Genomic DNA, 25,484 nt, shown 5'->3' on the forward strand with positions numbered 1-25,484 from the left:
TTATGCGGAAAATTTTTATTTCAATATTATTATATAAAAATAAATATGATATATCTAAATATCTTATACTAAAAATAAAATTATTTAATTAATTAACAATAAAAAAAAAATTTTGAAAACTCAAACCATTTTATATGTATGTTTTAAATGTCAAATATTTATGTTTAATAATAAAAAAGATTTTTTAAATAATTAAATGAGAATATAGGTAAAATTGTTAAGGTTGAATTTGAGATATTTTAAAGTACATGGGTTACAACTATATAACTGAATATTCTATAACTACAACTACAATTCTATAATTACAACTATAACTATAATTGAATATTCTTGTGAGGATCATTGAGTTTCACATTGGTGTAACATACATGGTATATTATAAAGTATACTCAGAAATTTCTGATTAAACTGAATTTAGTAATTTATTTTTAAGTTGAATTGAATTTAAAAATTGTGTTATTATAAAATAGAGTTCAAGAACTATATATTTATTTGGCAATTTCCATGCAACAATGTAAATTTTAAGAAAATTAGATTTCAATAAGGTTAATAAATTTTGAAATATTTTTGATTTTCCATCAGATTTCAATAAGTATTTGAATAATATCATTTAAATAAAAATGAATAATAATATCATCAATAAAAAGAAACGCCTAAAAATATGCAATTTTTTCTTAATTATACAGAATTTTTTATTTATACAAAATTATTACCAAACACAATATATTTCTCCAAATAACCATAGTATTACAATAAATCTTTCATAAATCACTAATATACGAAATATAATATAAAAAATTTACAGAGAAAATTGTACCAAAGACACGTGGCATTCCATATAAATTATTATATTTAAAAATAGACTTTGTTATACGTATAAAATCTATACGAAAATAGTTAAGCGCCATTTTAAAAAATTTTGTATATGATGTACATAAATCATTAATTATATTTTTAAATGACAATTAATTAATTATATTATTTTATTTTTTTAACTTTATGGGATGCTATTTTCAATTCCTTTTCAAATATTTTAATTTTAATTTTTTTTTTAAAGTAGAAACATTTTTATTGCATTTTAATTTAAATAAGAATATTAAAAATTTGTTTTAAATGAAATAGCTTTTGTAATTTGTCCGTCTATATATCAAATAGATTTCGAATTTTGAATGAAAAATATGGTGAATCTTCCGAATAAGCTATTAAGCTACGATTAGTTTAATTTTTTCCTTTTGAAATAGAGAATTCTTTTCGATAAACATAAGAATTTATATAAAAGTTGTGAACAGTTCGCATTTTGGTTTTCTGACAGAATTGTTTACTTTTATGTGAACTTACATAATATTCAAATATAAATATATATTTTTTAAACTGCTTATGCCATCAAGTTCGAACGAACACAAAAATAAAAGCACAATAAATGTTTTCTTTTGCACAAGTAATATATCTTTCCCGGACAATGAGTTTTGCTATCGGAATAATGAATTTTATTGCAAAATTCCGTAATTAAGTTGCTATTTTTGAAGGTCTTTTAAATAGTCTGACCTTTAGTTTTATAGCATATATTATAAAATCAATTTCAGATGGTGCGCTGAGTGAAAACGTATACGTTCAACTGTAAATAGACCAAAATTTTAATTTTTTTATTTTATTCACAAACAAAATATTAAACCTACTATTTCAGGGCCCATCAAATATTCTTATTATTTCGAACTTCAGACTAAAATTTTCATAATTTTCTTGTTTTAGTTGTATTGTCTTAGTTGTATTGCATATAATATTAATTTCAACTAGTTATCATGATTATTCAATTACAATTAAAAAAAAAAACCCAGATTTATTAAAAAATTTGTATTTATAAAATTACAAAACTTTTAATTTTAATTACGAAAATTATCAAAAATTTACATATCAAATTGAAAAAAATATGTAATTAAATTGTAAGACAAACGTTGTACAATAATATTACAAAAAATAATTTTTATTATTTTTACAAAAATTCCATATATTTTGTAAGTAATATTTTGAAATCTAAATAAAAACGTGAAAAAATAGAGTTGACTATGTCAACTCTGGGATTCCCATAAGAATTTGTTATCCTAAATATGCCATAGCTGAGACTATAAGACACGCTATGACTTTAAGTTGCCGTATTACCATATTAATTTATGCAAACTTTCAGTACTAAGATTGCAATATTTTCTAAGATATGGCCAAAATGCTATTGAAGTTGTATGGCAACTATCACATGGAGTCTAGAAATTTCAATGACTTTAATCAAACATAGTGGCCCTAATAATATATTTGCTTGTGCGAAATTTTAATACTATAGCCTCTATAATTTTTGAGATATAGCCAAGTAAATTTTGATTTTGTATTCGAACTAGTACCTCGACCACATCCAATTTAAAAAGAGTTTAGAAATTTCCTATAATAATTAATTTGTGAAAATTTTATGAACTTAGCTCAATTAGTTTTTTAGTTATCATTAGGACGGACGGACAGATGGACAGACAAAGCTAAATCGACTCAAAATTCGACACTGATCAAAAACATACATATACATGAGTCTATATCTCAGACCATCATTTCTTAGCGTTAAAAACGGTTATGCAAATTAAGTATACCCTTCGAACATACGTTCGTACGGATATAAAAATAATATTTATATTTTTATTTATTCTTCTCTATATTTTAAATTATTACTTTAAATATTTTTGGCAAAATTTCAGATTTCTATAATTATTATATTGTTTAGGATAAAATATTCAAAATTTAAGAATATAGAAAAATAAATTTATATATTTTAAGCAAAAAAATTCTTATAATTATATTGCTTTTAAATTTTTTCTATTATTTTAAATATTTTTAATATTCTCGTATATTTTCAATTTTTTTTTTCTGTAAATTTGTAAATATTATGTATAACAATTGTCACAAATACTATATTACTAATTATTTTTGGCATAATATCAAAAACGCTTTTATAATAAATCAAATTTTCTGTAAAAATTGAATTTTCTTTTTTGTTTCATTTCTCTGTTTTAAATAAATTTTCCACTTTATTTTTATTTTCTTTAGGATTTTGTGATTGAAATTAAGAAATGGCTATTCTTTTCTATATTCATAGACATTAGTTAATTAGTTATTTTCAAAAATTATACATTTTCATTAAAAATTTAATATTTTTAAATTTTTTGTGGAATATTTGGTGTAATTTTTCCTAATATCTCTATAGCAATTAGTAAAATATTCAATTAAATTTAAATTTATAGTATCTTACAAATTTTTTCATACAATTGACAAAATATTTATCATAAATGAGAAAAAACCAATGATAATTTTTGTGTATTACATTCAAATTTATTCTTAAATTGTCCAAGCCAAAGATTATCAATCATGTCAAAATGCATGTGAAACAATAATATTTGAACTGGAAGGAAATAAAATGCAATAAAAAAATTTTTTATTATAATAATTTTGTCTCCCATATTTAATTAATTACGCATTTAAATTAATTCTTTTTTTAATTAATAAAAATCATTTACAATTAAAATATTTGCTCTTAATTAAAATATTTGCTCTTGTCTCTTATAAACATATAATTATAATAATAATCGAATACCAGCGTTTGTATGAAATGAATGCTATAATTCTAATGAGGTCTATTAAACAGTCGATCCTTAAGATTCCGAAATTAGGACGTACAATAATAAATTTTAAAAAAATTAATTTAAAATTTTTGATTTTTCACTCCTTTAAAAAAAATTTTTTTAATTTTGACTCTGGTCCCTCAATTCTAACTTACAATTTCGACTATTTCGTTGACTCATCACTTTATATTTTCTCTCCTTAACTACGACTCTTAGATTTTAGATAATTAAATATAATATGCCTGAAATAATTGCACGTTACATCAGTGTAGTACAAGTAAATTTTTCTTGCATTTGATTTTTCAACGAACTTTTCATTCAATTTTTCAACGATTCACTCCGAACTTTTTTTATAGACGCAAAACCAAAAAGAATACATATAATGTAAATCGAGATTGTACGAACAAATTTAGAATTCCTTTAGATAAAAAATTCTCCTTTTAGGCCTTGCTTTAAAAAAAATATGCCATATTAGCCTGACGTCATCTTGAATCGAAAATCTTTCATAAACGTACTCAATTAACGATAAATTTTCTTTCCATTTTCTCAAAGCTAATAAACAAAATGTGCTCAAATGAAAATTATTTTACAAAATTTTTTTTTTTACTTAAAAAGTATTTCTAAAATTTCCACGAAATTTATGTAATAATATTTTACAAAATATTCATGATTGATTACACATGTTTACTCACAATATATAACATTCAATATATCTTAAATATTTTAAAATAATTTTCCATTTAATTGTCTATTTATTTATTTTATTTATTTTTCTATTAAAAAAAAAAAATTCTTCAAAGTTACGCGTTTATTTATTTTTCACGTTTATTGATAAATCAAACAATAAATATACCGCACACGCAGATTTCTGTCAACATCACACTTAAAAATTAACATCATTTACTAATATTATAATTTTACAGACCTATGAAATGTGTGTGTATTAGTTTACAATATTCATGAAATTTCTATATTAATTTTAATTTTATTTTCTTTTATTATGAATTTTTCCATTTTATTTACTTTAATTCATTCTTCTTGTTTTTTTTTTTTTCAAATCTCTTGTGCAATGTTCTTAAAATAACCATATTGGAATTTTGTTAGCAAAAAAAGAAAAAATTTGCATTTGCATTAAAATCATAAACATTATATATTTCCCCTTAATATTGCCTTGGTGTATAATATGTAACGGCATTGAGTAGGTCAGTACACGAATTTTTCTATATTAATATCAAACACTACTTATGTGTATATTCACATTCACATATGTATATAAAAGAAAAACTTATTATCTCTACTCAAATATAATTAACCTGATTTTTATGAAGGTGTCTAATATATAAGTGTGCATAGCATATAATCACATATGATTAAAAAGTGAAATAAAAGAAGAAAAAGTATGGAAAAGTAAAAAAGAAAAATGGAAATTTCTTATGTGAAAAATCTGAATTGCAAATGGGGAAAATTATTTTTTTTTTAAATAAAATAATAATAAAATAATAATAAAAAAAAAATGCATAAAATTTTAAATTAAAATTATGCTTATGAGTAAAAGAAAAATTTCAATTATTCAATAAGGTTGCCAATTTATTTTAAATATTTTTTTTTATATATATTTCAGTATAATTGAAAAAATGTTAAAAATTTTTAAATGAGTAATTGTAGGAAATTGAAATTCATTTTTATAAATAAATAAATTGGAATCAAACCATTTAATAGTATAAAACAGCACATTTCCAGATAAAATCATTTTTTTAAAACGATGTTAAATACACAAAATGTTCACCTTCTTTTTATAGTATTACATGAAAATACGTAAAAAAATATTGCATACTTATAGGATGAGAAAAATTACTCATTATTTCAATTGGCAATACAATTGGATTTTTGCATTTTTTTCTCAAATTATAGACTGAACGTCTCACTCCCATAAACAAAGTGAATAACTTTTGTGTACATTTACAAAAAAAAAAAACGAGATACGCGATACGAAATAATTCTTCTTACTTGAAAATGATTATATACAAATATATAACAGTTAGTCATTTTCTTTTCGCTTGCTGAGTAAAAAACCGATATAGACGATGAGGCCCTAAAAGAAAACGTAACAATTTGATTGGAAGAAACCATTTAAAATAGTTAATTATATTTTCTTCTAAGAAGACACTTTTTATTGTAATTTATTCCTAAAGTTCCTTCTGGTTTCGAAGCAAGATTTTTCCGAAAATTTCATGCAAAAAGTTTTTTTGAAATTGAAATTTTGTTGATTTTAAAAGAATATAAACCCTCAGGGGAGAAAGAGTTTACAAAAAAAAAATTCGTCTAACAAAATAAATTATTTACAAATTTGTAAAAGCTATTAAAATTTAACATTCCGGCAATGACAGTAATTTGAAAAATAATAGATTTAAAATACTTTAAACAGTCATTTTGAAATACTTTCTTATTGGCATTGGATCTTGTAAAGTTTCAAGTACCATAACTTCAAGAAATGAGGAGGTTTCTAAATATTCTCTTCTTCTCACGAAATTCCAGAAAATTCAAAATTACGAGTATAAACCAATCTAAAATATTCTATCTAACCAGAGACTCAACTTGTATTAATACAAATTACTAAAATCTTTATTTTTCTCTATGAAAATTCTTTTAGTGTATGTACGCTATTTTAATATTGTCATTCGATTCTATATGCTTTGGAAACGCGTACATTAATTTTAAAAACTCAGTTAATCAAAAATTCATTGAACTATTAAGAATTTTTGAATATTATTTTCAAAGAAATTTTCTCAATTATTTTTCCAATACAATTTATTTTATAAAATATTATTTTTAATAAAGTAATCGTATACTAAAAATTCATTAAAATTAAGTACTGCATAGTAGAAAATTCGTAATAAATTCCAATAATCTTTAAAATATTTCTTATACATTAAAAAATACTATTTTTAATAATGAAAAAACTTAAAAAAATCTATACAGAGTGATTCTAGAATCAAAATTTTAAAAAATTTCCATCCGATATAAAATAATGCGAAAATTTTACAAAAGTTTAAAAGTAGAGATATAAAAAATTTTTTACTTATACAGAGTGTTTCGCATAAAGTGGCAAATTATAGTATTGCCTAGTACCTTTTTTTTCAGGATGTAGCTCGAAAACGTATATATATGTACCCATCCCCCCACCCACACAACTTTTTGCTGGAAATTGATCAAAGAATCATACCTGTAATTATTTGCTATCTAATGTGAAACATCCTGTATACTAAAGTCGATAATTTTATGAAATTTCAAAAAAAAAAATGAAACTAAATTTAATTGCATACCCTATATATGCACTTATATTCTTAAGCATAAGAGAAATTCAACTTAAAAGGAAGAATTTTTTGTTCAATAATAAGATAAGATTGATGCTTTTATATATAAAATTCGTTAACTATAGTCACAGTAACGACTGTGATTAGTGCGCGACATACATAATCTATAAATGCACTATTCATATATAATAAAAACTACTACAAAGTTTTTCTCAGACGAAAATAAGTACAATCACACGTACTTTGAAAATTTTCTTTAAAAATCAACTTGTCTAAAATTCATTAAATCTATATATGTATGAGTGTGTGTGACACAAGGAGACATTATTAATTTTCATGTTTGTAAGGAAATAAATGTATTTTAGTACATGACTGTATATTTAAATTAAATATACATACCTATGCCAAAATATATGATAAAGATCAAATAATAAAAATTTGGTCGATCATCAATGGTACATGCAATGTATTTGCACAATTTCTTATTTAAATTATAACAGTAGAGTTAATACTGATAAATTGCTTACATAGATGGCATATTGGTAGAATTATAATATATTGAAAGAATTTTGATTATTTTATTATATAGACACAAATTATTTAAGTTTAAATGAGTTTTCTACCCTAATAAAATTTAATTTTTTAACGATAAACAAATCTGAAATTTTGACCAAAAAATATTATTCAAAATTATGTTTTAAATTATAGTATCATTGGATACTAAATTTCAGCTTAATATCAATCCGTCAAAAAATTTACAATTGAAAATCGCATTATTATGTTTATAAATTTTGATGATTGCAAGTCACAATTAACCAAGTGGCATTATTGTGCTATAATGTGAATTAATTTTCTAATTATGAAACGCATTATTATTCTGAGTCAGAGTCGCTTCTAATACTCTTCTTGCAAATGTCTTCTACGAATGTCTTCTAATGTGATTTAAGCATTCCTCTCTACTACCAAGAATAACCAGTCACTCTAATCTAAGTTTGTGAGTATGATTATTCAGCGAACTAGGAGTTGATTTCGAATTCAAAAAAATGTCATCAAAATTATTGATTTAATCGTATATAATTGAAAATTATGTACAATTGAAAAAAATATTACAAATTTTTAAATTTCATATTTTTATTTTATACCTACCAGACAGAAGCTCGTAAACTCTCTAAATAATATTAAAATATTCACAATCATGCGTAAATATTAGATAGAAATAAAAGAAGGAACAGAAAAACTTCCCATTAGAATAGTGATCAACAAAATCTTATATTATAGTTAATTACCCATAATAAATTTTATATTCATTTTTATAAGATCAAAAAGAAAAGTAAATCTATTTATATATATATACATATGTATGTATATACATGTATATTTATGGTAGTACTTAACACTATAATACCTTAATATTTATATCAGTGTTATGTATAACACTTTTATCATAAATGTTTTTGATATTTTTATTATTATAAAAAAATCTAGCTAGCCAAAAAAAAAATTTTTGAAGTCGCGCGCTATAAACACTTCAAATTTCTTTATCATTTTATAAAAGTACACTCTAAAAATTTTCCTTAAAAGACACACCCATATACAAAAAAAAAAAAAAAAACGTATAACATTTTTGGTATTTTTCATATTCAATATATATACACTTGTCGTAAACAAGAAAATGAATAGCAAAAAAAAAAGCAAATGGAAAAAAACGGAAAAACAAATAAAATTTTGCCATCTATTTTTAGACAAAAGAAAAGTGAAAATTCATTTTTCCTCTAAATTATGATTTAATATTCAACTTTATATATGTATGTATAAATATATAGAGCGAATAATGGTACTTCATGAACTTCAAAGTGGAATTTTCCTAATTTTTTTTTCTACAATTTCAAAATATATATACATATTTATATATGTACAATATATGAATGTGTACAAGGCAAGAAAAGGGAAAAAAATATGGAATTATTAAAAAGCATTTTGCCAAAATCAAATTAAATTATATAGAAAGTAAAAGAAAATATTTTTTCTTCTATACATGTATACTATACAGAGTGATTCTAGAATCAAAATTTTAAAAAATTTCCGGCCAATATAAAATATTTTTTTTTTGGATTTTTCTTAATATTACTCGTATAAGATAACACTAAAGATTTTCACCATTTTATTTTTAAAATGATTGGCCTTCTTGAAATTATTACCTTAGTAACCCTTATATGTGATACATTTTTTTGGACCATTAAAAATATTGAGGTTAATTCTCACTATGTAAGAGTAATATTTATCGTAAAAATTTTTTAAAACCTTGTTATAGATACGAATCATTTGTATGAATCGTTTTTTGCTTACAATAATAATAATATTGAAATTTTTACGATAATTATTACAAAAATTTAGTGATTCGGTACTCAGAATAAGCCCTTTTTTTTAAAAATCTTATATTCCAACTGAATTTTTTTGAAATATAAATAGGTTTTTGATGTAAAAAGAACATTCGCTTTAGACCTAGTTAAAACTATAATAAAATTAAATAAAATAACTGATATGAATATTGAAAATAGAATCTGGTTCTTTAAGGAAATTAGGATTAATTATATAAACAATCTGTATTTGAACATACAACGAAAATTTGGTACCAAAAACGAAATATTAATAGAAAGGCAATAGTATATATCGATGGTAAAGCGCACAGGTATGCTAAGTAACAAATTTAAAATTGTGCAGGGCAGCGTTTTGAAAGTTTGCAAGTTTCCGAAAAGAAGCCAGTTAATTAGATTAACGCTACGCAGTTTAATTTTCGTTCTAATTTGTTCTTTAATTAAACTACTTAAATTAGTTTTTTATTTTAAGTAATTTTTTTTAATTAAATTTAAATTTTTCCACAATAGGTATTTGAATTTTTCCACTTAGCATAAAATGGCTAATAGTGTAAAATTTTACTTTTTAGCTTTGCTTTGCAAGTCATGCACTTAGCATAATTGTGTGCAAAATAACGAAAAAATATTGAGTTTTATTTTAAGTTATTTTTATTACTTAGCTAAATATGCTAATCAATATGTCAGCTTTGGTAATTTAAGCATTCTAAGAAAGCACTTGGCCTTTTTTAGCTACTTCGAAATTAGTATTGGTGTAAAAAAACGCATTTTGAAAAATTTGTTACTTAGCATATCTGTTCGCTTCACCATCGATATTATGACCGTATACAAACCAACTTTTAAAATTTAATGAAATTTTAAATGAAAAAAATTATTTAATTTTTACGGTATACAAATATTTTTGAATAAGAAGCATAGAGTAATTGAGCTTTTGCAGTTATCATTAACTAGAACAAATTATTGTTAAACCCATATGAGTATAGGACAATGCCTTTTAGCCTATATTCGTATAATAAAATAGTAACAGTAACATTTACGTTAAACTATCCTGCCAATCGCTAACTCCATTATTTACCATTCATTGAACAATAACTTCATTTCCCTAATCTCTGAATAAATAATTAATAATTCGTCAAAATATAAAAATTCAAACAAAATAGTTCAACTAAAATTTCATTTTATTTTTACAAATAACCCTGTATATGAACTTGCCACCACATATATATATATGTATTTACAAAATTTATACATTATGAATGTGTAAAGATTTCATCTTCTTATAAATGAAGAGAAAAGTGAATCTCTTAAATCAATTTTAAATATACAAGTATAGAAGTACATTACATATGTATATGTATATAAGTATGTAAGTAAATTGAAAACGATGTCAAGTAAAATGTCTTTTTTAAAGAATTTTATGTTAAGAAACTATTTAATTCTATTAATTATATATAAAAAATTAAATATATTTAAAATAAAATTTTCTATAATAAATTTTTATTTTTTTATTGTTGGCTCCCACCTTCAATAACAATCACTTTTAATTTAATTTAAAGAACAATGAACTTTAAAAAATAATTAACAAAAATAGTATGTTGTTTGTAAGTATGTGTGTAACAAACTTACATCTATGTATATAAAGTTATAAAAAATTATAAAATTAATTTTTATTCTAAAGAAATTGAAAAAAATCAGAAATTATTTAAAAATCTTGTTCTTAAAATGTTTAATAGTTTTGTTAAATTTATTTTAAAAATTTAATTCAAATAATTTTGAATTCAAAATGATGTGCAAGGATTTGTAAGTTCCGAGATACGGCAGTAGATAGTAGATTTTTTTGACTTACAAAGCTTTTACAAAAATTTATACAAACCTAATGAAATTGTGCCAGAATATTGGTGCAATTACTGAAATTCGTTAATGCAAAATTTGAATAGGGTAAATCATTTTTGTAGTAGCATGGTAGCTATTCAAACTGTTACTGTTAATGCTATCGAAATCGAATTAAAAATTTTGTATATCTATAAGTTCATAAATTTTTGAGTTACAATAGGGACATCTCGGTGCCATATTAATAAATCCCGAGGAATACAAGCTAATCAAGAATATGTATTACATTCTTGTCTCATGAACTTAATGTTAACAATGTATAGTATAACTATATAAAGTATATGTATAATATTCCTAGAAATTTCGTTCATAAGGATATAATATGAGATTGATTCAATTCAAATTTAATATCAAAATCTTCAAATTAATATCAATCCAAGCAGCAATTTATATTAAAGCCGGAAACCATACATGTCCGATGCGATATTTAAGTTCGTGCTCCATATTTATCAAAGAATTCGTAATTGTAAAGTTTTTAATTTGTATTTTTCATACTGACTTCTTAATCTCAATTTTAAAATATATTTAAAAATAAACCAATAGTGAGTATGGCACCGAACAGAAAATTATTTTTTCGATTAAATAAAAGTGTATGTATTTTAAAATTTATTAGTCAATATACGTGCAATTTAACATAGGAACATTTAAATACATACGTATACTCATTTTAATATTAAATTTACTCTACTAGTTTTAGGGTCTGCTTCAAGAAAATATATTATGAATTCAGATATTTCAGTTATTCCTTGAGATTTTAAGAAAAATCATATAAAATTAAATGTTAAGTTAAAATTTTTATCAATTTTGTTGTTGATACTCTTAATGATCTTAAGCCAGAAGATAAGTATAACTAAAATAAAACTTTTTCACTGCCTATGACTAAACTATTCAAGAAAACAGAAAATAATCTAACAATATTCAATATTACTTTGATAAAATTTTGCTTTAAATACATGTATGTATATTGAAGCAACACAACCACATTTCAACCAATTGAAATTAAACACGTCATTTAAATATATATTATGTATGTATGTATACACGCATAATAATCCTTTAAAATACAGAAAGGAGTTCATAACATTTTATTTAACATGCATTGTATAAAGGTGGGCAATTATAAAAATTTATTGTTTGAGAGTTTAAATACGAGTAGTTCGCAAGTGGAATAAATTTTTAGTCTATAATTCTGTTATACATATATGTATGTATTTTATGCATTTATTATTTCTAGTAGTTTACCCATCACGTACATTTGTTTTTTTTTTTTTATAAAAATTTTATTATGTGTTAATTTGAATATTCAAATGTTTAATGAATATTAAGAGAGGCTGAATGAAATAAGAGAAATTTATTATTTTGATGAAAAATATAATTGATTCCAAGATTATGTTTAATTAATTTTTAATAACCGAATGTTATTCTATATATAGAAGTTGTTCCTTATCTTTAATTTATCAGATAATGTATACACTTTGGTAGACACCGAATTTATTCAAAAATATTTATTAAGAAAGTTGATATTATTCCGAATATTAAAAAATTTTTTTTTAGTTTATTTTAAGAGAATTCCCTTTTACTCGGAATCGAATCTTTAATTGCTAATATATTTTAATTTTTAAAGACATTGTTGTCTTAATTAGAAGAAAATTAGCCTTGATAAAGTTTGCGTATGTATTGCCCGACATATATATTAGCAAATAATTATTCCGATTCCAAATTAAATGGAGTTTTCTTTTAATATATTAAAAACAATTTGTAGAATTTATTCTTCAAATTTATTTATTTTAAATTTGAATTTAAGTATAACTTTCTACAGAATATAAAACAAATGAAGAAATATAAGTGAAATTCGTAATTTATTGGCATTATAATCAAAATTTAATGAAAAAGTATGTTCTAAATACATTGGAATACTATTTATTATTTATATTAGAAAAATATTAAAATTTATTTTAAATAATTTTGAACAGCCATACAGCAATCCAGATTGTATTTAATAATAATTGTAAAAACCAATTAAATTAATAAATGAATTTGAGATTTTTGTTAATAAAAAATTAATTGAAAAATTAATAATAACGCATCATATTGAAAACTAATAAAGCGAAAAATAAAAAATTAAGATTATTAATTATTCCAGTCGAAATTAATTAAATAATCCAATAATCTTCAAAATTTAAATTTTTTTTATTATTAAAATTTAAAAATTTTAATTAACACATTCTTGAGTAATTACAATTCATAATTTCGAATATCGGGCTATTGGATTTTATGAAATTCATCGTAATATAAATTCTATTAATATAAATATAAATTCTATTAATATAAATATTTTACGACACAATATAAATTTTACGATATAATCTAATAGTAGTACAGTTAGAATACGATAATGTTATATGGTCACAAACAAATTCATAAAATCTATCTTAATGCAAAATTTCTTCATGCAACTGCAGAACAGATGGATGACGTAATCAAACGAACGAGTTAAAGGCAGAAAAATTATTCATTAAAAAAATTTTTCTCCTCGAACTGGACTCGAACCAGTGACCTACCGCTTTCTAGGCGGACGCTCTACCAACTGAGCTACAGAGGCATGAAGAAATTGCCGACGAAATATTCTCTACATTACTTTATACTGTAATTCACATGATTACTAAGTATTTGTTTTTTGTTTACATTGATTGCTACATACAATCCATTGAAACACACAATAACAAGAACATATATATTTATAGGATAGTGCCTATTCCATAAAATCGCCTGTATTTAATTTAAAATTTGATAAAAAAACCATTTAATACCTCTATTACCAGAAATTGAATTTGAAAACTCTATTAAGCAAGTTTACGCATCACATACTCAATTCTCAATATATATCATATACGCCACACACATGACACACAGTCTAAACCTTAATACTCAATAAAATAATGTTTAATACTCTTGTGAATCAATTTATTTACAATTCAACAAACTAAAATTTATTGAATTTAAAATATTATATATGTATAAAATTTACATTAAGTAAATTATTAAATAAATTTTAATATTATTAAATTTAAAATGTGGAAAATTAAAATATATGTACCTACTTATATACATATATAGAACATGTATTTATAAATATTACTAAGTGTAGAAATTAATAATATAATAATTTCCATTTTTTTTTTTATTGCTTATTAATAAATTAATAGCTAAATTATATTATAAATGCCATCAAAATTAATTATAACTTATTATATGCAATTTTAATTAAAAGTTTAAAGTCTATTATATTATAATATATAATATATAGAAAGTCATTTAATTAACCATACTTTATGTATAACACATATATACATAATATACTGTTATACTTATATAACGATATAATACATGTAAGAAAATAATTGTTTAACACTTAATAAATACATTTTAATATGATATATTTAGCATATAACATTATATTTATATAATATATATACAAACATAAATATTTCTCTATTCATATATACTTTGGTATATACATATATAACAATATTGTAAATAACAATTTATAATATAATATAATGTAATTTTGTACCCTAATAAATTTTCTAAAGGATTTAATGTAATTATTAATCCTTTTATATTTAAATATCATATATATAACATATATCTTTATAAACTGTTATATTATATACTGATATATATTTAATATATTAGGTATATGGAAAGCCAAAAGGACACATGATATATAATAAAATATATATATATATATGTATATATTTAAATTAATCATCACCAAATACAATATTTATAAAATAAATAAAATTTACACCTTATAAGATTTTAATAAAATAGTCTTTATTAAATACGAATATATATATATATATGTTCATATAACATTTATATATATTATGTTATATTTGTACACTGTTAAAAATTTAGGTATAAAATTAATACATTTTTCTTTTTTGCCCTTTTACATTATTTTGTTGAAGGATTCCCTTGAAAATATTATTTTCACACTCTGTACTAAATGTTAAGAAATATTTTTCATGCAACATTGTGATCTTACCTATTTTCTTTCAAATTTTCTTAATAATTTGGTTATTATTCAACTTATTAATATTAAAATAATTATTTTGCTTCTTCAAAGTGCATATATAGATAGACTGTAACACGAAATCATCTGTTTAAAGCGTCTCATATTTACCGCTACGTCATATATATATGTATATCAGTATCAGCGAATAACTGACATACTAGCCTCATATATAAATTTGAGTTGTTTACAAAGTGAAAATTGTTTCTTTGATGTAAACATTATAGTAGGAAAAATCTAATATAACAAAATGTATAAAAATAAATTTCATTTTATAATTAAATTGTTGACAGTGTATAACACATGTAGCTATATATTATCAGTATATGTATATGGTACACGTATATAACACAATAAAACATATATATGTATATATATATATCTGTATATATATGATATACTTGTGTTTTAAATTGAAATTTATGTCTTATACATTTGGTTACTCAAAGAAAACCTCAATATTTATTAAAATTTATTTTCATATAAACTCAATTTTAAACTATATCTATATATATATATTAATATTAATCTATATATATATAAATATGTGCATGATCAAGTTATTTTATTTGCAAATTTGTATTAGAAATATAAGTTATACAACCTTAAAAGTGGTTGGTAAATCAAAAAGAATTTATCTTAAGTTAACCTCAACTTACCTTACAGTAAGTTAACCTCAACTTGATTAACAGACTTTTCTTTATATAAATTTATTATTTAACTGAATAATTGTAATTTAATTATATACTGTACAAATACATCTATATAGTAAATTATAATAATATTATTTTTGTTATATAATATCAAAGTATTCATATAAAATTTTTATTGTAGAACATTTTTCTTCATTGGGAATTATTCAATTATTTTTATATTACATTTTAAAACCCTAATTATAAATTATTGGAAATTAATTGTTATATTTGGAAAATTTAATTTAATTGAAATGTTTTTCGGAAAGATCATATATTATATGTCTTTCTCCTCTTTCAGTCATATTTTTTAATAATTTTAATTTTCTCAATTAAATTTGTCATTTTTCTAAAAAAAAAAAAAAAAATTTCATATCTCTAAAGCGATTTTTCATTTTTGCATATTGGCAATACCGAAATATATTTACTTACCACTTTCAATAAAAAAATTATTGAATTTATTAAAATTAAATTGAAAAAAGGTCTTTAAGGAGAAAATTTAAGGAGTATTAATTTTGCGTCTATACAAAAAGAGTCTATACAAAAAGAGCGTTTTTATATGGTGATAAATCAATTTTGCTTTTTCCGAAAAGACTCCTTTTTAATTGACTCCATTTTTTCTCTAATTAACTCTCAAATTCTTGTGGTTTTGATCTATACTCATTTTATTTCGAAAATTTACAAACGTTTATTTTTCGTGGTTTTCACCTTACAAACGATAAATTAATAACAAATGACTTTTATAAAAAATTTTGAGCAAAAACTGAGTACTTTTCCATTGCAGAATTACAGAAAAGATAAAGTTTGGTCAAACCAATGGTTTGTATTGTAGCACTTTTCCCTTCAACAAGTGAAAAATCTGCTTTTAAATACAGTCTATGTATACCTATCACCCTATTAAAATTATTTTCATTCATATACAAAACTATTTCTAGGATTGCATATATTTAGGATGACGCATACGTCTTTGAAATAAAGCAAAAATTAATATAAAAAGGGGTTAATATAATGCTCGATTTTAAGGTTTAATTGTGTGAGTTAAGAAAAATAATTATATTTTTTAATGTCATTGAATTTACCGTTAGCTTTTTGTGTTTATACAAATTTGAAAAAGCTTGCGGTTTCGGAAATATAGGGTGTCAAAAATTCAAATTTCACAAATTTCGAGAGGTGATAACTTGAGAGGGGGTGGAGATGGAAAAAAATTTTCTTGTAATGAAATAAACTATTTGTCTAAATGTATTTGTCTATACAGGCTGGGGTCTAGAAGAAAAACGAAATCAAAAATTTGGAAAAAAAAGACTTTAGATAACGTTAAATTTGAACGGCCATTTTGTTTTTCTAAAGTTTAACTAAAATATACCGCGCTAGAGGAAGCAAACCGCTGCCTTTCTCCGTTTGCAAAATTTCAAAAATACTTATGGTTTAATTGCAACAAATATTTAAAAAAGGCCATTTTTAGAGTTTTGGGGGGGTATAACTTCTAGAGGGGGGGAGATAGGTAAAAATTTTGTTCTACGGAAATAAGTTTCTAGTGAACATCTATGTACGTATTAAATTTCAGCTTTCTATCTTCAAGGTTGTAGAAGTTTTGTAAACAAAAGTGTCCACGGACGAACGGATAGACGAACAGAGTGAAACTAATAAGCACTTTTTTTCAAAAAAAAATTTGGAAAAGTGCTAAAAAGTGCGTTCAAGAAATTCTTCAATGTTCGACATTTTTCCATTATGCTTCTTTTCTAATTTATTATTTATGATTTTTGCTGTATTTCATTTTCGAATATGCTTTTTTTTAGCAGAAATTTATCGAAAATATGAAATTTGCAGAATTTCAGATTTTGTAGATTTTGCAATTTGGATTAATCGAACTTAGTTTATAGTAAGACTTTTATCACAACTGAATTATCGGAAATCTACATATTTTTACGAAAAATACAATACAATTAACTGAGAACTCTTATTGTATTTGTTAATGAAAAGTTTTGTTCTGCCTTAATAAATCGTTCCTTTTATTATATCGTTAAAAGTTATGTTAAATTTAAATTAAAAATTTAGCCAAATACTGCATTTTACAATTATTATAAAATTACTTTAAAAATCCCTATTATTTATATTGTATATGGATATATACGATTAAAAATTTTCATTTTAACTTTCATCTCATTAATATACATTAAGTTTTCCATAATACTTTTAGCAATGGTGGCAAAATATGCCTTAAAACATTTTAATCAAATCATCAATATTAATATTAAATAATAATTGACAAAGGAATAAATAATGAAACCAATAATTTTTTTTTACATTTCAATACGTCCTTTAAAGACCATAATTATATTTACATATACACACAAGTATATACAACAGGTAAAATTCATTCATATTCAGGGTGATTCAGAAAGGGTATACAACAATATATACAATTGATTCATTGATTAGAGGATCAAAAATGGGTAAAATTTTTGTTCCGGACTAGTAAATAAATTTCAAGGGTTTTCGAGTAACAGGCATTTAAATAAATTTTTTGGCGAAATTTCTAATTGTTCAAGTTTTTTTTCTTTCATAATTTCCGTCCCGAAAAAATTTCAAATTAATAAAAAAATATTAGCTTCAAGGCTTAGTAAAGAGCTTTAAATCAACATATTACTTGATTTTGTATTTAATGTATTTTCTGAATATTTGAAAAAGCATTCGAACATTAAGAAAAATCAATTTTTTTCCCTCTGTTTTTTATTTTTTTTTTTTAGTTTTCTCTAATCCGAAAAATTTTTTACGAAATTTTTTGAAATTTTAAAATTTCATTTTATAGAATTTAAAGCCCAGCTACTTAAGCTTTAATTTAAATCCTCAAATATTAAAAAATCTTTTATGGTACAGAAAATATAGTAGAAAACTAATTTCTATGTCAAAATTTGAAAGACGGCAATAAAATGCAAAAAATTAAAAAAAATTTCCAATATATTTTCCATTTTTATTGATTTTAAATCCTGCAATTATTATAAATATAAACTATTATTAATTTAGATCACAATACAGTTTCTTTTAAAAAGCAGATGACATTTTTAAGAACCCTGTAACTCGGAAATCCTTAAGATTTAGCAATTATTCCAGAACAAATGTGTTATTTATTAATTAGAACCATTTCAACCTTCTAACCAAAAGTATATGTTATTGTATACCTTTCTGAATCATCCTGTATATATTACATTATAATATGCCATATTAATTTTTAATATTAATATTAATATATAAGGAAAATATTCCAAGTAAAGAGCAAAATCGGAAACTTATATAAGAACAATATTTTAAGAGATTCCATTATACCCATATATTCAACATATACATACCATATACATACAAAAAGTTAATAAATTAAAATATGTGAAAGAAATATATTTTGTTTTGTTTTTCCTGTTTTCATATTTTTAATAAATTAAAAACAAAAATTCAATTATAAATTTTGTAAAATTGTGAAAAATTAAAATATTTTTATAGTAAATATATGCAATATAATAATTTTTTAAAAATGGAAAAATGGTTCTCATTTCCATGAAAATTTTCATCTTCCGAAGCAAATAAAAAAAAAAACAAATTTCATGTTATACGGTTAATTAAATTTTAATTAATAACTCATTTATTTTTTTTTTTGTAAAAAAGTCCATTAAATCTTAATCGAATCCTACGCAATTTGCAATTTGCAAATTTGTACAATTATAAAAATTAAAAATAATAATAATCTCTGTGTTAATAAATTTTTTTTATATTTTATGTGAAATTTAATTTGAATTATATTTCTTTTAATAATATCTAAATAAATTTTAATAACATTTAATAATAATAAAAATAATTATAAAAACTATTAAAATAATCTATATAATTATACCCGTATGAACGTATGTTCGAAGAATATACAAAATTTTACCTTACCGTTTGTAACGCTAAGAAAATATAATGATCTGAGATATATAGACTCAAGTGTATGTTTTTGATCAGAGTCGAATTCTGAGTCGATTTAGTTTTGTCTGTCCGTCTGCCCGATAACTCAAAAACTAATTGAGATAATTTTACCAAATTTTCACAAATTGTTCATTATAGTAAATGCCAGAATCCTATTTGAATTAAATATGATCTGGGTAATGGTTCGGGTAGCTGCCACACAACTTCAAAATTTATTATACTATATATCTTTGAAACTATTAGACTATTAGATCTTTGAACTATTAATACTTTGGTATTAAAATTTCATACAATTGAATATATTAGTATAGGGCCTCTGTGTTTGATGAGAGTTGTTGAAATTGCTTGGTTCCTTCTGGTAGCTGCAATACAACTTCAAAAATTATTCGAATATATCTCAGAAACTATAAAATCTGTGGTATTAAAATTTCAGCACAATAGAATAAAAAATTCGTACGGGTATCACAGAGTTGACAAGATCAACTCTATTTTTTCTCGTCTTAATTTATAATTAAAACATTTTTAAAATTCCTATAAATTTGGATACTCGTACATCCTCCCAAATCAATATATTAAAAAAATTCAATTTAATAAACTGAAACTCTTAACAAAAATTTTTTGGAACTAAAACTCCTAAAAATTAAGTAGTCACGGTGTAATGGTAATAATATTTAACTTATATACGAGTTTCAGTATAAGAAGTAAATACAATTTTTTCTAATATATAAATGCACCTTCTACTAAAATTTGAAACTTTAATCTACAGAAACAAAGAATTTCTGGAAAAGATTTGTTTTAGCAGCAGAGAAACTGTGAAAAATTGACTGCAACAAGATACTCGAATTCATTGAAAAAATAGGTCTCAAGCGGATACTTTGAACGTAATATCGGTACTTAGTAGAGAGCTGCTATCCAAAACTATAATAATTGGTCGAATTGCATCATCACCCTGTTGTTACAAATCTGCAATACCAAAATATTCCTGGAACAAAGCTTACAATTTAAAATTTTTTTTATAATTTTTATAATACTCAATTCTGTAAGTATACCCAATTTTATATATTAAAAGCATTAAGATAAAAAAATAACAATAACATTCCGAAAATCTTTAGGTATTTACATTTTTTTTTTTTTGGAAATTTCGGCATTACAAATATAATGTAGGCATAATGACAATTTTACAAAATTTAATCATTAAGATTATAGTTTGAGGAATATAAGGATATTTATATGATGAATCCCTTCTTAAGTTTTTAAAAACTTTCCATTTTAATCTCAAAGATATTTTTATTGCTCTAATACATCATAAATCAAAAATGTCTATGTAAAAAATCAAGAGAAAGTTCATAATATAAATGCGTTACATATCATCCTTCTATATACATATATACAAATTAAATTTATTATTCTTCAAAAGAAACCCGTAACAAAAATTCTTTTGAAAACTTTGAATTTTTGAAGGAAAAAAAAAACTTTTAAATCTATTGAACGTGAACCAATTATGTATACTTCTTTTTTTTTTTAATACATAATAAAATTTTTAACCTTAATATCAACATTTTATCCGATTCGAAATTTTAAATTTAAAATTACCTTTTTTCTCTTTGAAAATAATGTTAAGAATTTGAAAAGAAAAGTATTTCAAATAGAAAATAATTAAAACTTTTTTTAAAGTATTCACAAAAAAACTAAGGAGGACACATTCGTTTAAAAATCAAATAAAGTTGGGTCAAACCAATAGTTTGTATTGTAGCACTTTTCCCTTCAACAAGTGAAAATTCTGCTATTAAATACAGTCTATGTATAGCTATCACATTATTAAAATCATTTTCATTCATATATGAAACTGTTTCTAGGATTGCATATATTTAGGATGATGCATACATGCAGTCTTTGAAATAAAGCAAAAATTAATATAAAGAGGGGATTTAACATAATGCTCGATTTTAAGTTTTAATTGTGTGAGTTAAGAAAAATAATTATACTTTTTAATGTCATGGAATATACCGTTAACTTTTTGTGTTTATAGAAATTTTAAAAAGTTTGCGGTTTCGGAAATATAAGGTGTCAAAAATTCAAATTTTACAAATTTCAAGAGGTGATAACTTGAGAAGGGGTGGAGATGGAAAAAGACTTTCTTCTAACAAAATGAATTATTTGTTAATGTCTAAAAGCCCCTAAAATTTACTTCTACAGGGTTGGGTCTAGAAGAAAAACGAAATCAAAAATTTGAAAAAAAAAGACTTTAGATAACGTTAAATTTGAACGGCCATTTTGTTTTTCTAAAGTTTAACTATAGTATACCGCGCTAGGGGAAGCAAGTTGCTACCTGTATGCGTTTGCAAAATTTCAAAAATGCTTATGGTTTCATTGCAACAAATAGTTAACAAAAGGCCATTTTTAGGGTTTTGCGGGGGTATAACTTCTAGAGGGGGGGGATAGGTAAAAATTTTTTTCTACGAAAATTAGTTTCTAGTAAAGATCTATGTACGTATTAAATTTCAGCTTTCTATCTTCAAGGTTGTACAAGTTTTGTAAACAAAAAAAGTATCCACGGACGGACGGACGGACGGACAGAGGGAAACTAATAAGCACTTTTTTTCAAAAATTTCTTGGAAAAGTGCTAAAAAGTAGGGTATTTCTTTATTGCATTTGGAATTAGAGTAATCTTATGTAACATAATAGGTAATATTTTTTTTTTTGAAAATTCTTACGTACATAGTGGACGTTTGTACATATTTCTCTTTTATGTTTTTATATTATTGGTATATAGAGGAAACTTTTTATATGTTGTTGGTAAATAGTTCCGTAGAAAATTGTCCAATGCCAAATTAAATCAGTTTCGCCTAAAAAACAAACCATCTAATTAAATATTATTTAGGTAAATGCATTCAATAACCAACTAATTTCACGTTTTGATCGTATTAATCAATTTACGATTTAAAGTATCTAGACTTTAAATCTTACTTTTCTTACTATAACACAAAAAATCTTTAGCTCACATTGGATGAATCTATTGGAAAATAATATTAAATTTGTATTTGATATAATTTTCTGATCAAAATTTCCATAAGAATCTTCTACCACAACATACCATAATTGAACTTGAAAAAAAAAAAAAAACAAAATAAATCTGAAATCCGTTTTTCCAAAATTTTTGATATCGTTTTTCTTCTAGACTGTAAATCTTAAATTTTAACAGCTTTTAAATTCTAATAGTGCTATATTACAAACCATTGATTTGATGACAACTTTAGGTCTTCTTTAAACTTTTGCTAGTCAGCTATATATTTACAAAATTTTGAAATTTTTGCTTTCAACTTGAATTTACAATATAGAAACTTTTCTTAAATATTATATAAAACTTAATATATTATAATAATATCTTAAATATTATAATTAAGAGACTTCCTGAATTACTTAAATTATATTTATTATTATTATTGCATTAAATTCAAAATAATTTACTAGAGAAATTGTGAAAATTTAAATACTTAACATATTGCCGACCGATCGGGAAGATCTCCCCGTTATAAAAAATCTCAGTGTTCGACCGATCGGGGAAATCTCCCCGTTTGACAATGTAAAGCAATGGAGTACTGCATACATGGTTTTAAGTATATTAAATATATATATATTTTATATTATATATTTTGATGACCTTTTCTCTTCGTTAATCGCTATATATAACGGCTGATATTTGATCATAGCTTATAGTATCATCGTCTAAAATTCCAGTCTGAATACAATTTTTGTATACTAAGCAGAACAACTCTATATCTTTTTTGTAATATATTTTTGTAATATAATAAAAGACCTCAATAAAATGCCCCAGAAAATTGAAAATGCTTTTGATGAATTTTATACGTTGATACTGAATCAGAATTTTCAGAAAACAATGTTGATAGCGCGGTGGATAGCTTATATTCAGTTGAAATTCAGTTTCGGTCGGCAATGTGTTAATAAATAATAAAAGAAAAACCAATCTATACTAACGATATATCATTTTACTTAGGCGCAAGAGTCAAATTTAAGTATATATTATTTTTTATATAAAATAAAATGGCAAGTCATTAAAAAAATATTGATTTCATATGTAATATATACATACAATATATTTTAAAATCATGTTCCATCTCATACCATATACACACACTTGTACCTCTGTGATATATGAATGTACATATATTCATTTAAATATATGTTCATGAAGAAGCTTATAAATTAATATATAATAACAAAATGTATGTATATACATTATGTGTATATGTTCACGTCATATTAATATCCTTGATCTCTTTAATTTTTGGAAAACATTTCTAATATCTCGTCATTTTGTGGTTTATTATTTCTTTTTTTTTTTGTTGTTCGTACATTATACCTTTTAACTTACATATATATACATACATATATATTTCTCTTTTGAAAATTGAAACCAATATGAATATAAGAAAACAATTTTTTTTTTTTTTGGTTTTTTTTCCATGGAAATGATCATGAAATTTTAAAGTAAATATGTACATGAATTATGGTATAATATTATTCCTACATGAATATGTATGAATGAATTTTATTATATATCTTGTATATTTTTTATCCTACACATAAGAAAAAACATCAGAATACAAAAAAGGATATAACATTACACAAACGAAAAACATGTATAATCGTATGTGTAATATGAAAACCTTTAAATGAATTATTAATTGAGTGACAAGAGGAATCAAACATTATAGCATTATACATGTACGTATATGTATGTATGTGGCATTGAAAACAATTTAAAATGAATAGATTTTAAAATTATTTGACAATAAAATTTTTACGAGTGTGTTTTTTTTTTCTTTGTCGAAAATATTAAATTCGAATACGCATGAATTAGATATAAATAACTTCAAAATTGTATTTAATCACCCCCTGGAACATAACGCCATTTGGTAGAATGTAAATGAAATTTAAAATTTACATTCTCCGGAATGCAAACCTGCGGTCGTGCTATATGTAATTCAAAAATGGAAAAGTAGTACTATATACAAATTGATTGAAACTACCTTATCATTTTTCCAACATTATTCCAAATTCAAATATTTCAATACCATTTTCGTAATTCAAAATTAAATATAAGAACCTATAATTTTGAAAACATGGTTTTGCATTATAAATTTAATTGATAAAAAAAAATATAAAAATTGATCCTTTGGAGAAAAATGGATTGTTTAATGAAAAAAACAGACGGCCAAAAAAAAAATAGAATTGGAAGTAAAAAGTAAAAATTTTGAGTGAAAAAGCAAATGTTTAGATCTTATACTGATTCTAGAATAAATTAAATTTTTTTTTGAATAAAGTAATTTAAATATGAAAATATTTTAAAATTACGAACAAAATTTAAATGAACTCGTTAAATTTTAATTTTTGAATGACATTCGACAGAAACAAAAAATGTAAACACTATTCCATTTCAATTCTCAAAATAATTACATAACACCATTTTCCAAAAATTTCATTTTTATAGAAAATGCGTTTCATAT

The 25,484-nt window shown here is 22.8% G+C and overlaps 1 protein-coding gene across 1 annotated transcript in view; it reads left to right on the forward strand.

The window, feature by feature from the left end:
* The window catches only part of LOC129608962 (uncharacterized), an 84,348-nt gene that overhangs the window by 54,025 nt on the left and 4,839 nt on the right, over positions 1 to 25,484 (forward strand). The window lies entirely within an intron of this gene.

This window comes from Condylostylus longicornis, unplaced genomic scaffold (genome assembly GCF_029603195.1).
Source record: "Condylostylus longicornis isolate FDR11 unplaced genomic scaffold, ASM2960319v2 ptg000038l, whole genome shotgun sequence".
In the NCBI taxonomy this organism is placed as follows: Eukaryota; Metazoa; Arthropoda; class Insecta; order Diptera; family Dolichopodidae; genus Condylostylus; species Condylostylus longicornis.